General features: G+C 40.6%; 1 pseudogene; it reads right to left on the bottom strand.

Moving 5' to 3' along the window:
- Window positions 1-1,802: 1,802 nt before the first annotated feature.
- LOC139424186 (zinc finger protein 180-like) lies at window positions 1,803-9,521 on the bottom strand (annotated as a pseudogene).
- Between the last annotated feature and the right edge of the window lie 5,087 nt (window positions 9,522-14,608).

Genomic DNA, 14,608 nt, shown 5'->3' on the forward strand with positions numbered 1-14,608 from the left:
TGCGCCCTAGTGGCCATGTGCACCCTAGTGGACATGTGTACCCTAGTGGTCATGTGTACCCTAGTGGCCATGTGCACCCTATTGGTCATGTGTACCCTAGTGGACATGTGTAATGGCCCAACATTGTCCTCAAAATTGTATTTATTTATTGTAGGCTACTCACAAAAAGAAAGTTCAGGTTTGTCACACAGTTTGTTGATGAACAGTGGTGGGACCCAATCATACTTGATAAATCATACATATGTCATACTTGAGTAAAAGTAAAGATGCCTTAACAGAAAATGACTCAACTAAAAGTGAAAGTCACCCAGTAAAATAGAGTAAAAGTCTAAAAGTATTTGATTTTAAAAGTAAAAAGTATAAATCATTTAAAATTCATTATACTAGGCAAACCAGACAGCACAATGTTCTTGTTTTTTTTTAATTCACAGTTAGAGCCTCTGACTCAGTTACAAATGAAGCGTTTGTGTTTAGTGAGTCAGATCAGACGCAGTAGGGATGTCCTCTGTTTAGTGAGTCCGCCAGATCAGACGCAGTAGGGATGTCCTCTGTTTAGTGAGTCCGCCAGATCAGACGCAGTAGGGATGTCCTCTGTTTAGTGAGTCCGCCAGATCAGACGCAGTAGGGATGTCCTCTGTTTAGTGAGTCCGCCAGATCAGACGCAGTAGGGATGTCCTCTGTTTAGTGAGTCCGCCACATCAGACGCAGTAGGGATGTCCTCTGTTTAGTGAGTCCGCCAGATCAGACGCAGTAGGGATGTCCTCTGTTTAGTGAGTCCGCCAGATCAGACGCAGTAGGGATGTCCTCTGTTTAGTGAGTCCGCCAGATCAGACGCAGTAGGGATGTCCTCTGTTTAGTGAGTCCGCCACATCAGACGCATTAGGGATGTTCTCTGTTTAGTGAGTCCGCCAGATCAGACGCAGTAGGGATGTTCTCTGTTTAGTGAGTCCGCCAGATCAGACGCAGTAGGGATGTTCTCTGTTTAGTGAGTCCGCCACATCAGACGCAGTAGGGATGTCCTCTGTTTAGTGAGTCCGCCAGATCAGACGCAGTAGGGATGTCCTCTGTTTAGCGAGTCCGCCAGATCAGACGCAGTAGGGATGTCCTCTGTTTAGTGAGTCCGCCAGATCAGACGCAGTAGGGATGTTCTCTGTTTAGTGAGTCCGCCAGATCAGACGCAGTAGGGATGTTCTCTGTTTAGTGAGTCCGCCACATCAGACGCAGTAGGGATGTTCTCTGTTTAGTGAGTCCGCCACATCAGACGCAGTAGGGATGTCCTCTGTTTAGTGAGTCCGCCACATCAGACGCAGTAGGGATGTCCTCTGTTTAGTGAGTCCGCCAGATCAGACGCAGTAGGGATGTCCTCTTGATAAGTGTGTGAATTGGACCATTTTCCTGTCCTGTTAAGCATTCAAAATGTAATGCGTACTCTTGGGTGTCAGGGAAAATGTACGGAGTAAAAAAAGTACATTATTTTCTTTAGGAATGTAGTCAAATAAGTTTAAAAAAAGTAAAGTACAGATACCCCCCCCCCAAAAAAACTGTTCAAATAAATGTTCCCTCGCGTCATCTTAGATGTAACCCTTTAAATACGATTCTAGGAACATAGTAAAGGGATATTCCACATGAATAATATATCTTTCACAACATTTTTATACACAATAAATAAACCAAACTTTCTTTCACAAGTGGCTCTAATCCCATGTGTTGTTCTATATCCCTTCCCACTCTGGGACCACTAATAACTTCTCTCCGCTGTTGATTCTTTCATGCTCTTTCAAATTGTTGAAACCGTGTACATTTCATCCCACAGTGGGAGCAGTGGAAGGCTTCTCCTTTGTGTGTGTTTTTTGATGCACTTTCATGTTCCATAAACTCTTAAAACTCTTTTCACAATAAGAACAGTGGAAAGGCTTCTCCGCAGAGTGTATTAGCTCATGTCTTTTCAGGTGCCCTGATAAGAAAAATCTCTTTCCACACTGGGAACAGTGGAAAGGTTTCTCTTCAGCATGTGTTAACTCATGTTGTTTCAGGGCATTTGATGAAAAAAATGTTTTTTCACACTGGGAGCAGTGATAAGGCTTATAGACAGAGTGTGTTAGCTCATGATTTTTCAGGTTTCCTGACCGGGTGAATCTCTTCCCACACTGGGAACAGTGGTAAGGCTTTTCTCCAGTGTGCATTCTCTTATGTTCTTTTAGATCCCCTAACTGGGAAAATCTTTTCCCACACTGAGAGCAGTGGAAAGGCTTCTCCCCTGTATGTGTTCTCTCATGTATTTTCAGGCTTGTTAACCAGCTGAAACTCTTTCCACACTGAGAGCAGTGGTGAGGCTTTTCTCCAGAGTGTATTCTCTCGTGTCTTTTTAGGCTCCCTAACAGGGTAAAACTCTTTCCGCACTGGGAGCAGTGATGAGCCTTATCTTCTGTGTGTCCTTTCATGTCTTTTCAGGGCCCTTAAGTGGGTAAAACTGTTTCCACACAGGGAGCAGTGGAAAGGCTTCTCTCCTGTGTGTATTCTATTATGCAATTTCAGGCTCCATAAGTGGCTAAAACTTTTTTCACACTGGGAGCATTGGTAAGGCTTCTCCCCTATGTGCATTCTCTTATGGTCTCTAAAGTGCCCTAACCACCAAAAACTCTTTCCACAATGGCAGTAGTGGTGTTGTCTTGCTGGTTTGGATGTCTCTGGATCCTCTGAAGGACTCTTCCCGCTGTCAGAGTGAGAGTCTGGTCTCTCTCCTGTCAAAGATAAACAAAAACAGTATTGGTTAAACAGAGAAATCTGAATTTAAAAAAACGATTTATTTTACCAGGTAAGTTGACTGAGAACATATTCTCATTTACAGAAACAACCTGGGGAATAGTTAAAGGAGGAGGGGAGGGGATGAATGGACATTTTGCCAGGACACCAGCATTAACATCCCAACTCTTGCGATGAGTGCCATGGGACTGTCTTCCTAGGAGGTTTACTCCAGACTGGATTCCTACAAGGTTTAATCTAGACTAGTTTTAATAAAATAGCGTGTCATCAAAGTGGCTGTAGTGCTTTGTAGACTAATAAAATCACTATCGAACTTGTCAGTTCTGCATTTAATAAACCTAATAGTGAACACTGTAAACTTAGATAAACAGCCCAGGCTTTTATTTGCTTAAATCACTGAACACAACAGGCTCTTATTGGAGACAGGCTCTTATAGGAGACAGGCTCTTATTGGAGACAGGCTCTTATAGGAGACAGGCTCTTATAGGAGACAGGCTCTTATAGGAGACAGGCTCTTATTGGAGACAGGCTCTTATTGGAGACAGGCTCTTATTGGAGACAGGCTCTTATAGGAGACAGGCTCTTATTGGAGACAGGCTCTTATTGGAGACAGGCTCTTATTGGAGACAGGCTTCTATTTGAGCCAGGTGTCCATTTCCTTAATGCACACAACTTTTGCTAATTTGCATAGTTAATTGTTTAATTTCAGCATTTTAATGCATTTAATTTTATTTAGTCTTAGTATACTCTGACTGTACATTTTCGGCAGTTCTTACTTTCCCCACAAGAGGGCGATCAATCGATTTCTCCCGAAGTTTAATGGTTTTGTGTTGCCAGTTAGCTAGCAGTTCTCAGCTGTTAGCAGTCAATGGCTACCCGTTTCTTACTGGCTATAAAAATTGTGGTCACTAGTTACCACAGCCACAAAGTCAGAAGACCGGCCTACTCAACCAATCAGATGAGGAATGTGATGGCGCGTATTCTGGTTCGTAGGAGAAACACCTCATTATCCAAAATTGCAAACCTCGAGTTCAAGTTTGAGGACCAATTAACTAAATACATTAAGGAACAAGAGTTGGCAACGTCACTAAAAATTCACAACATCGAGAAAGGACAAACATTTTCGGCAAATGGGTAAAGTTGTGGACTCTCTTTTAGATTCCTAGTAGCTAACTGTTGCTACTCTCATCTAGTATAAGGGTTTCCGTTCCGAGAACAGAGGAGCCTGATTGGTCGAGGAGGCTGTGGTCTCTAAAAGATCCCATGGCACTGATGAAGCTGGTCATCTGATTGGTCGAGGAGGCGGGCCTTCTGACTCTGTGGTCTCTAAAAGATCCCATGGCACTGATGAAGCTGGTCATCTGATTGGTCGAGGAGGCGGGCCTTCTGACTCTGTGGTCTCTAAAAGATCCCATGGCACTGATGAAGCCGGTCATCTGATTGGTCGAGGCGGGGGGAGGGGTTATTTGTCCTGTTTTCACTGCTTGTGTATATCAAACTGTATTCCTATCAGTGAAACAGTTCATCTGTTTGACGGAGAAACGCTGTTAGTTTCCCAACAAGCATTTACACCTTACATTTACACCTTACATTTACACCTTACATTTACACCTTACACTTACACCTTACACTTTTACAAAATTCATTTTATTAGAATAATGTTGAATTACTAACTAACAATGGAATTAATTTAAGGGGTATGAATACTTATGTAAATTAGAGAGAGATGAGTCTGAATTTTCTTTATTTAATCCATTTTGATTTCAGTCTGTAATGTGGATTAAGTCAAGGGGAATGAATACTTTCTGAAGGCACTGATAGGAATACTGTTTGATATACAGTCAGACCAATCAGATGACCGGCTTCATCAGGGCCATGGGATCTTTAGAGACCACAGAGTCAGAAGAACCCGCCTCCTCGACCAATCAATCAGATGACCGGCTTCATCAGTGCCATGGGATCTTTAGTGACCACAGAGTTGGGACACTCGTTTTAAAAGTCCCCATCTTTTTCCGTTTTGTTGAGGAACATTCCAAATTACAGACTGAAATCAAAACGGATTAAATAGATGTAGATAGATTTTTTTTCAGACCCATTCAGATCACATTGACATAAATATACACATACATACATGTTAGAATCCCCAGGCAGCGACTACAGCTTATTTCTGCCTTTCTACTTCTAAGAGTTTAGCATCTGGACTGTACAATATTTGCAAATTATTATTTAAAACAATTCTTCAAGCTCTGTCAAATTGGTTGTTCATTGCTAGACAGCCATTTAAGTCTGGCAATAAATTTGAGACGATTTTAAGTCAAACTGTAACTAGGCCACTCAGGAAATTGAATGTCGCCTTGGTAAGCAACACCAGTGTATATTTGGCTTTGTGCTTTAGCTAATTGTTCTGCTGAAAGGTGAATTCATCTCCCAGTGTCTGGTGGAAAGCAGACTGAACCAGGTTTTCCTCTAAGATTTTGCCTGTGCTTAGCTCCATTCTATTTTTTTTTTTTTTTTTTATCCTGAAAAACTCCCCAGTCCTTAATGACTGCAAGCATACCCATAACATGATGCAGACACCACTATGTTTGAAAATATGGAGAGTGGTGCTAAGTAATGTGTGGATTTGCCCCAAACATATACATTTTTATTCAGGACAAAAAGTGAATTGCTTTGCCACATTTTTTGCAGTATTTCTTTAGTGCCTTGTTGCAAACAGAATGCATATAAATATATATTCTGTATATTCTATATAAATATATATTCTGTATATTCTATATAAATATATATTCTGTATATTCTATATAAATATATATTCTGTATATTCTATATAAATATATATTCTGTACAGGCTTCCTTTTCACACTGTCAATTACGTTAGTATTGTGGAGTAACTACAATGTTGTTGATCCATCCTCACTTTTCTTCTATCACAGCCATTAAACTCTGTTTTAAAGTCACCATTGGTCTCATGGTGAAAAAAAACTGTGGTTTCCTTCCTGCTTGAAATTGACTGTTCGACTGAGGGACCTTACATATAATTATTGTATGTGTGGGGTACAGAGATGAGATAGTCATTCAAAACTCATGTTAAACACTCGTACTGCACACAGAGTGAATCCATGCAATTTATGTGAATGGTTAAGCACATTTTTAATCCTGAACTTATTTAGGCTTGCCATTACAAAGGGGTTGAATACTTAGACTGAAGACAGCTCAGCTTTTCATTCATTTGTTAAAACCTCTCTGGGATATGTGGGACGGTAGCGTGCCAACTGGCCAACATCCAGTGAAAATGCAGAGCGCCAAATTCAAATACATTTCTATAAAAATTCAACTTCCATGAAATCACACATTCAGCATACCAAATTAAAGCTACACTTGTTGTGAATCCAGCCAACGTGTCAGATTTCAAAAATGCTTTACGGCGAAAGCAAACAATGCGATTATCTGAGGACAGCACCCAAGCAAACAAACACAGACCATCATATGTCAACCCTCCAGGCACGACACAAACCTCAGAAATAAAGATATAATTCGTGCCTTACCTTTGACGAGCTTCTTCTGTTGGCACTCCAATAAGTCCCATAAACATCACAAATGGTCCTTTTGTTCGATTAATTTTGTCAATATATATCCAAAATGTCCAATTATTTGGCGCGTTTGATCCAGAAAAACACCGGTTCCAACTCGTGCAACATGACTACAAAAGTTACCTGTAAGCTTTGTCCAAACGTTTCAAACTACTTTTGTAATACAACTAACTTTTTTTACGTAAATAATCGATCAAATTGAAGACGGGATGATCTGTGTTCAATACCGGAGGAAAACAAAGTGGAGCTAGCTTTCAGGTCACGCGCCTCTATCTAACAGTACACTACAAGTGACCCTCGTTCAAGATAGCCGTACTTCTTCATTACACACTAACAAAGAGTACACTTCCCTCTAGCCTCGTTCTGAACAGTGTTACTTCTTCATTTCTCAAAGGAAAAACCTCAACCAATTTCTAAAGACTGTTGACATCCAGTGGAAGCGATAGGAACTGCAAGAAGGTCCCTTAAAAATCTGGATTCCCAATGAAACCCATTGAAAAGAGACCTAAAAAAAAGAAAGAATCTGAATGGTTTGTCTTCAGGGTTTCGCCTGCCAAATAAGTTCTGTTATAGTCACAGACATGATTCAAACAGTTTTAGAAACTTCAGAGTGTTTTCTATCCAAATATACTACTATAATATGCATATCTTAGCTTCTGGGCATGAGTAGCAGGCGGTTTAATTTGGGCACGCTTTTCATCCAAAATTCCCGAATGCTGCCCCCTATCCTAGAGAAGTGTTGAAAAACATAATACCACTTTGACATTATGGGGTATTGTTGGTAGGCCAGTGGGGGGGGGGGAAATTATACATTTCATCCATTTTAAATTCAGGCTGTGCCACATCAAAATGTGGAAAAAGTCATGGGATATGAATACTTTCCGAAGGCACTGTAATCCTGTGTATGAAAGTACCATGTATGAATAATTAATTAAGTAGCATGTATGAATAATTAATTAAGTAGCATGTATGAATAATTAATTAAGTACCATGAATAATGTATGTAACAAAATCTGTAACAAAACAAAACTTCCTTCTGTCCTCAGAGGGGAGTGGAGCCAATTAAATATATGCAAATATATGTAAATAAAGACTATGTAAGTGGAGTTAGGGAGGGGAGTTTCCCCCTTTACACTGTAAAGAGGTCTGGGGTTCAGAAAAGTGCCATGTAAGTACAATCAATTGTTATTAAATATTTCGTCATCTTCCATAGCTTGAAGACGATGCCTTTGTACAGAGACAGAAACTGGTACAAAATACAAAAAAAATAAAATTGGACTGCAAGGCCATGATAAATTAAATAAATTAGTATGTAACAGGGCTGAAGTTAATCTGAAATCAGCCAAAAAAAAAAAAAAAAAAATTCAACAACAAAAATTCAGTGAACATTTCTGTTTAGCTGTTTTATAATAATAGATTTTAATCTAAAATCAAGGTGTGTCAATTTGTTAGTCTACAGGCCATTCTCAAAACAACGCAGTAACTATGAGTAAGGGCAAACATCATCATAAGTAAACAGAGTTTGAACACGTAGCATATAAAACGGCTGGTTACACTACATTTAATAAACAACCAAATCATTAATGACTCAATAGACTAAATGCATGTTTCTCATCTGGCCCGTGCAAACAGGTCGGCATTACGAGTCATCACATTCCCTCATCTGATTGGTGGAGTAGGCGGGCTTTCTGACTGTGGTAACTAGGGCTGACTACCATCATGTTTCCCCAGAGTTATTCATTCATTATGTCAATGTAACAAATCAAACATTAAACCTCGTAAACAAGTCTAGTAATCAAGGTAGTCATGGTAATTGATGATAACTTCAAACAATTCATTTACACTCGGCGTTAATTTGAAACGGGCGTTAATTTGAAACGGGCGTTAATTTGAAACGGGCGTTAATTTGAAACAGGCGTTAATTTGAAACAGGTGTTAATTTGAAACGGCCGTTAATTTGCTGAAATGTGTGCCGTTGCGGTTAATGAAAAGGGACAGTTACTTGAGACTGTGTTTAATTGCAGTTTTACGGGTAGCCAAGTCAGTACCGGCAACATGTTAAGTAAACATATTTGTTAGGCTACTAAACAATGGGTCGTTCCATATGAATTCAATCCCTTCCTGACTGCACCCCCTTCGTTTTGAACGAAAACCTTCCAAACATGTTTGCCCAAGGTAGAAGTGTTCAGAAACCTTCCAAACATGTTTGCCCAAGGTAGAAGTGTTCAGAGACCTTCCAAACTTGTTTGCCCATGGTAGAAGTGTTCAGAAACCTTCCAAACATGTTTGCCCAAGGTAGAAGTGTTCAGAGACCTTCCAAACATGTTTGCCCATGGTAGAAGTGTTCAAACCTTCCAAACATGTTTGCCCAAGGTATAAGTGTTCAGAAACCTTCCAAGCATGTTTGCCCAAGGTAGAGTGTTCAGAGACCTTCCAAACATGTTTGCCCATGGTAGAAGTGTTCAGAAACCTTCCAAACATGTTTGCCCAAGGTAGAAGTGTTCAGAAAGTGACGTTTTGGAGCTGAATGCCAAAACATCCTCAGGAGATAGAGTTTATCAAAGTTGACCCATTTTTTCAAACCCAACCCCACCTTATTGAGAGATATCCCATGTCTAGATCACTGAAATAGATACAAGGTTGAGTTTGATATCATGTGTAAACATGTCGGGTTTCGTTCAAGTCAAAAGGGGGTGCAGTCAGAAAGTGATTGAAATCACATGGAACGACCACATGGAACGACCCAAATCCTACAGTACAGTGTAGAACTTCAGTAGAATGACCCCCTTAAAAAACACACTGTGGTTCAACAACTGCAGAGAGTTTGTGCCTGTGTTTAAGATACTCACGGGTGTTAATCAGATCATCAGTCACCTCCTCTTTCACTCCCAAAACGACTTCATCTTCCTCTTTTGAGATATCCTGCTCTTCCTCTCCAAAAGGTTCTTCCTCCTCTTCCACTGTAACATCCTCCTCTTCTTCTTTCACTGTGGCAGCCTCCTCCTCCTCCTTCCCCACTCCAAAAACGGCATCCTCTTCTTCATCCTCCTCCTTCACTGTAATAACGGCCTCTTCCTCTTTCACGACACTGTTCACCAACATACCCTCTTTCTCCGTCCAGCAGACCTCCTCTTCTTTAACAAGGGGGGAGTAACTTAGTGAGCTCATTGTCGGGAATGTGAGTCAACTAGATTAGGTCAATATACCAACAAGAAGATACCTATAGTAGCCAGCTGGTTTGACGAAAGATGGGGACACCGACGGTTCTTTACTCGCCGAAGTAAAAAATGAATCCTTTAACTTAATATAAATTGTTACAAGCCGTTTGTTTATTTCTGGAAAACGTGTTGGTGAAAAGTTAACTAAGTTAGCTTCAGCTACTGGTGCCGTCGAAACGGCCGTAGCCATCTATCTATAACATTAGCAGCAGACAAACAACGCCGTCCCTAACTGGATGTGAAATTAAAAAACCCGATTAACGGTACTAAGGTGTAAACATAAGTGTATTTAAAACACATTGCCTAACCTCCACAGGACGTGTCTGGACACTAGTAACTGTTTGTTTGGTGGGTTTAGCAAGCTGCTACTGATGAGTCGCTTCTTCTTCTTCTTCTTTATGTTTTGTTTTGGCGGATTTGTCTGCATTACACCGCCGCCTACTGTACTGGAGTGGGAGGCCCGTCACAACCGACCTGCATTTACTTCCGGTAAGACGGGAACAAGGACAATTACCATGGCAACTATTAACCCTCTTTAAAAACCCACCACCCCATTCCACTATTTAACCCTGTCTAAACCTAGTCCAGAACACTACCACCCCATTCCACTATTTAACCCTGTCTAAACCTACTCCAGACGAGAACACTACCACCCCATTCCACTATTTAACCCTGTCTAATCCTAGTCCAGAACACTACCACCCCATTCCACTATTTAACCCTGTCTAAACCTACTCCAGACCAGAACACTACCACCCCATTCCACTATTTAACCCTGTCTAATCCTAGTCCAGAACACTACCACCCCATTCCACTATTTAACCCTGTCTAATCCTTCTCCAGACCAGAACACTACCACCCCATTCCACTATTTAACCCTGTCTAATCCTACCCCAGACCAGAACACTACCACCCCATTCCACTATTTAACCCTGTCTAATCCTAGTCCAGAACACTACCACCCCATTCCACTATTTAACCCTGTCTAATCCTAGTCCAGAACACTACCACCCCATTCCACTATTTAACCCTGTCTAATCCTAGTCCAGAACACTACCACCCCATTCCACTATTTAACCCTGTCTAATCCTAGTCCAGAACACTACCACCCCATTCCACTATTTAACCCTGTCTAATCCTAGTCCAGAACACTACCACCCCATTCCACTATTTAACCCTGTCTAATCCTAGTCCAGACCAGAACACTACCACCCCATTCCACTATTTAACCCTGTCTAATCCTAGTCCAGACCAGTGGTCTAAGGACAGAACACTACCACCCCATTCCACTATTTAACCCTGTCTAATCCTAGTCCAGACCAGTGGTCTAAGGACAGAACACTACCACCCCATTCCACTATTTAACCCTGTCTAATCCTAGTCCAGACCAGTGGTCTAAGGACAGAACACTACCACCCCATTCCACTATTTAACCCTGTCTAATCCTAGTCCAGACCAGTGGTCTAAGGACAGAACACTACCACCCCATTCCACTATTTAACCCTGTCTAATCCTAGTCCAGACCAGTGGTCTAAGGACAGAACACTACCACCCCATTCCACTGTTTAACCCTGTCTAATCCTAGTCCAGACCAGTGGTCTAAGGACAGAACACTACCACTCCATTCCACTATTTAACCCTGTCTAATCCTAGTCCAGACCAGTGGTCTGAGGACAGAACACTACCACCCCATTCCACTATTTAACCCTGTCTAATCCTAGTCCAGACCAGTGGTCTAAGGACAGAACACTACCACTCCATTCCACTATTTAACCCTGTCTAATCCTAGTCCAGACCAGTGGTCTGAGGACAGAACACTACCACCCCATTCCACTATTTAACCCTGTCTAATCCTAGTCCAGACCAGTGGTCTGAGGACAGAACACTACCACCCCATTCCACTATTTAACCCTGTCTAATCCTAGTCCAGACCAGTGGTCTGAGGACAGAACACTACCACTCAACACCCACTGCAACTGTTCTGCAGTAAATCCTCACAATCCAAAGTACTTCTCAGCCGCTTCCACCACAACTTTATTTTCTGTGACTTCCAATACGTTTTTGCAGAACAATGGACAACCGTGGCTATAACTGCTAAAAACCGCCCCACCTTACTGAAGCACATATTCTTCCCATCCCCCTGTGCTCTACTCAGAGGAAATCCACTCAGGATCCCTCACCCTGCTGTACCCATCTTCCTCTTCACTGCTTTGGCATACGACGCTCTGCAATACTCTAACGCTGGCAACCTCAACCTGCCTTTCTCTCACCAGACTCCTCCGATCTCCAGCCCATGGGCACCCCCCAACAAGCTAACACATACATCTTTTATCCACTGATAGTAAACATTCCTTCGTCTCATGCCCTCCTGCACACTTCTCACATCTAGGAATCTCCCTCCTCCATTTTGGAGGACATATATTTCCATTGTTAGATCGGTCACTCGAATATCTTGTCAATGTAATAGACAATCTTTGGTACTGTCCAATGGTTTTTATACTGCATGTCCCACAGCAGCATCACCGACCGAAAATACACACACACACACACACACACACAAATAATACATTGGTTTAACCTATTTAAAAATAAGCAAATATGCAGTCCAAACACGTCAACAAAATGTATTCAATTTTAACTAATAAATCCATTCATTTTAAAGAGTGAGGCAGACATGGTGTTTCCTGATAAATCCATTCATTTTACAGAGTGAGGCAGACATGGTGTTTCCTAATAAATCCATTCATTTTAAAGAGGCAGACATGGTGTTTCCTAATAAATCCATTCATTTTAAAGAGGCAGACATGGTGTTTCCTAATAAATCCATTCATTTTAAAGAGACAGACATGGTGTTTCCTAATAAATCCATTCATTTTAAAGAGGCAGACATGGTGTTTCCTAATAAATCCATTCATTTTAAAGAGGCAGACATGGTGTTTCCTAATAAATCCATTCATTTTAAAGAGGCAGACATGGTGTTTCCTAATAAATCCATTCATTTTAAAGAGGCAGACATGGTGTTTCCTAATAAATCCATTCATTTTAAAGAGACAGACATGGTGTTTCCTAATAAATCCATTAATTTTAAAGAGGCAGACATGGTGTTTCCTAATAAATCCATTCATTTTAAAGAGACAGACATGGTGTTTCCTAATAAATCCATTCATTTTAAAGAGGCAGACATGGTGTTTCCTAATAAATCCATTCATTTTAAAGAGGCAGACATGGTGTTTCCTAATAAATCCATTCATTTTAAAGAGGCAGACATGGTGTTTCCTAATAAATCCATTCATTTTAAAGAGGCAGACATGGTGTTTCCTAATAAATCCATTCATTTTAAAGAGACAGACATGGTGTTTCCTAATAAATCCATTAATTTTAAAGAGGCAGACATGGTGTTTCCTAATAAATCCATTCATTTTAAAGAGGCAGACATGGTGTTTCCTAATAAATCCATTCATTTTAAAGAGGCAGACATGGTGTTTCCTAATAAATCCATTCATTTTAAAGAGGCAGACATGGTGTTTCCTAATAAATCCATTCATTTTAAAGAGGCAGACATGGTGTTTCCTAATAAATCCATTCATTTTAAAGAGACAGACATGGTGTTTCCTGATAAATCCATTCATTTTAAAGAGGCAGACATGGTGTTTCCTAATAAATTCATTCATTTTACAGAGTGATGCAGACATGGTGTTTCCTAATAAATCCATTCATTTTAAAGAGACAGACATGGTGTTTCCTTATAAATCCATTCATTTTAAAGAGACAGACATGGTGTTTCCTAATAAATCCATTCATTTTAAAGAGACAGACATGGTGTTTCCTAATAAATCCATTCATTTTAAAGAGACAGACATGGTGTTTCCTAATAAATCCATTCATTTTAAAGAGACAGACATGGTGTTTCCTAATAAATCCATTCATTTTAAAGAGACAGACATGGTGTTTCCTAATAAATCCATTCATTTTAAAGAGACAGACATGGTGTTTCCTAATAAATCCATTCATTTTAAAGAGACAGACATGGTGTTTCCTAATAAATCCATTCATTTTAAAGAGGCAGACATGGTGTTTCCTAATAAATCCATTCATTTTAAAGAGACAGACATGGTGTTTCCTAATAAATCCATTCATTTTAAAGAGACAGACATGGTGTTTCCTAATAAATCCATTCATTTTAAAGAGGCAGACATGGTGTTTCCTGATAAATTCATTCATTTTAAAGAGGCAGACATGACTGATACATTATTAAACATTTGGTCCAGTGTATCTGAAACATGTCAGGGCTCCCGAACGGCACAGCGGTCTGAGGCACTGCATCTCAGTGCAAGAGGCGTCACTACAGTCCCTGGCTCGAATCCAGGCTGAATCACATCCGGCTGTGATTGGAAGTCCCATAGGGCGGCGCACAATTGGCCCAGCATCGTCCGGGTTTGGCCCGGCGCCGTCCGGGTTTGGCCCGGGGCCGTCCGGGTTTGGCCCGGCGTCGCCCAGGTTTGGCCCGGGGTAGGCCGTCACTGTAAATAAGAATTTGTTCTGAACTGACTTGCCTCGTTAAATAAAAAATATGACCTACCTTCAGTAAGAAATAATAATGATATACAATTGAACTCTCTGTGTGAAAGTGGGACAAAACACACACAAATGACTAAGCAATTTATTTCCCCAAAAATGTTTTATTTAAAAACGTTTTTTTTACAGCACTATTCCCTTTAGAAAAAAAATCCACTGATAGTAAACATTCCTTCGTCTCATGCCCTCCTGCACACTTCTCACATCTAGGAATCTCCCTCCTCCATTTTGGAGGACATATATTTCCATTGTTAGATCGGTCACTCGAATATCTTGTCAATGTAATAGACAATCTTTGGTACTGTCCAATGGTTTTTATACTGCATGTCCCACAGCAGCATCACCGACCGAAAATACACACACACACACACACACACACAAATAATACATTGGTTTAACCTATTTAAAAACAAGCAAATATGCAGTCCAAACACGTCAACAAAATGTATTCAATTTTAACTA

This window comes from Oncorhynchus clarkii, chromosome 13 (genome assembly GCF_045791955.1).
Source record: "Oncorhynchus clarkii lewisi isolate Uvic-CL-2024 chromosome 13, UVic_Ocla_1.0, whole genome shotgun sequence".
Taxonomy (NCBI): domain Eukaryota; kingdom Metazoa; phylum Chordata; class Actinopteri; order Salmoniformes; family Salmonidae; genus Oncorhynchus; species Oncorhynchus clarkii.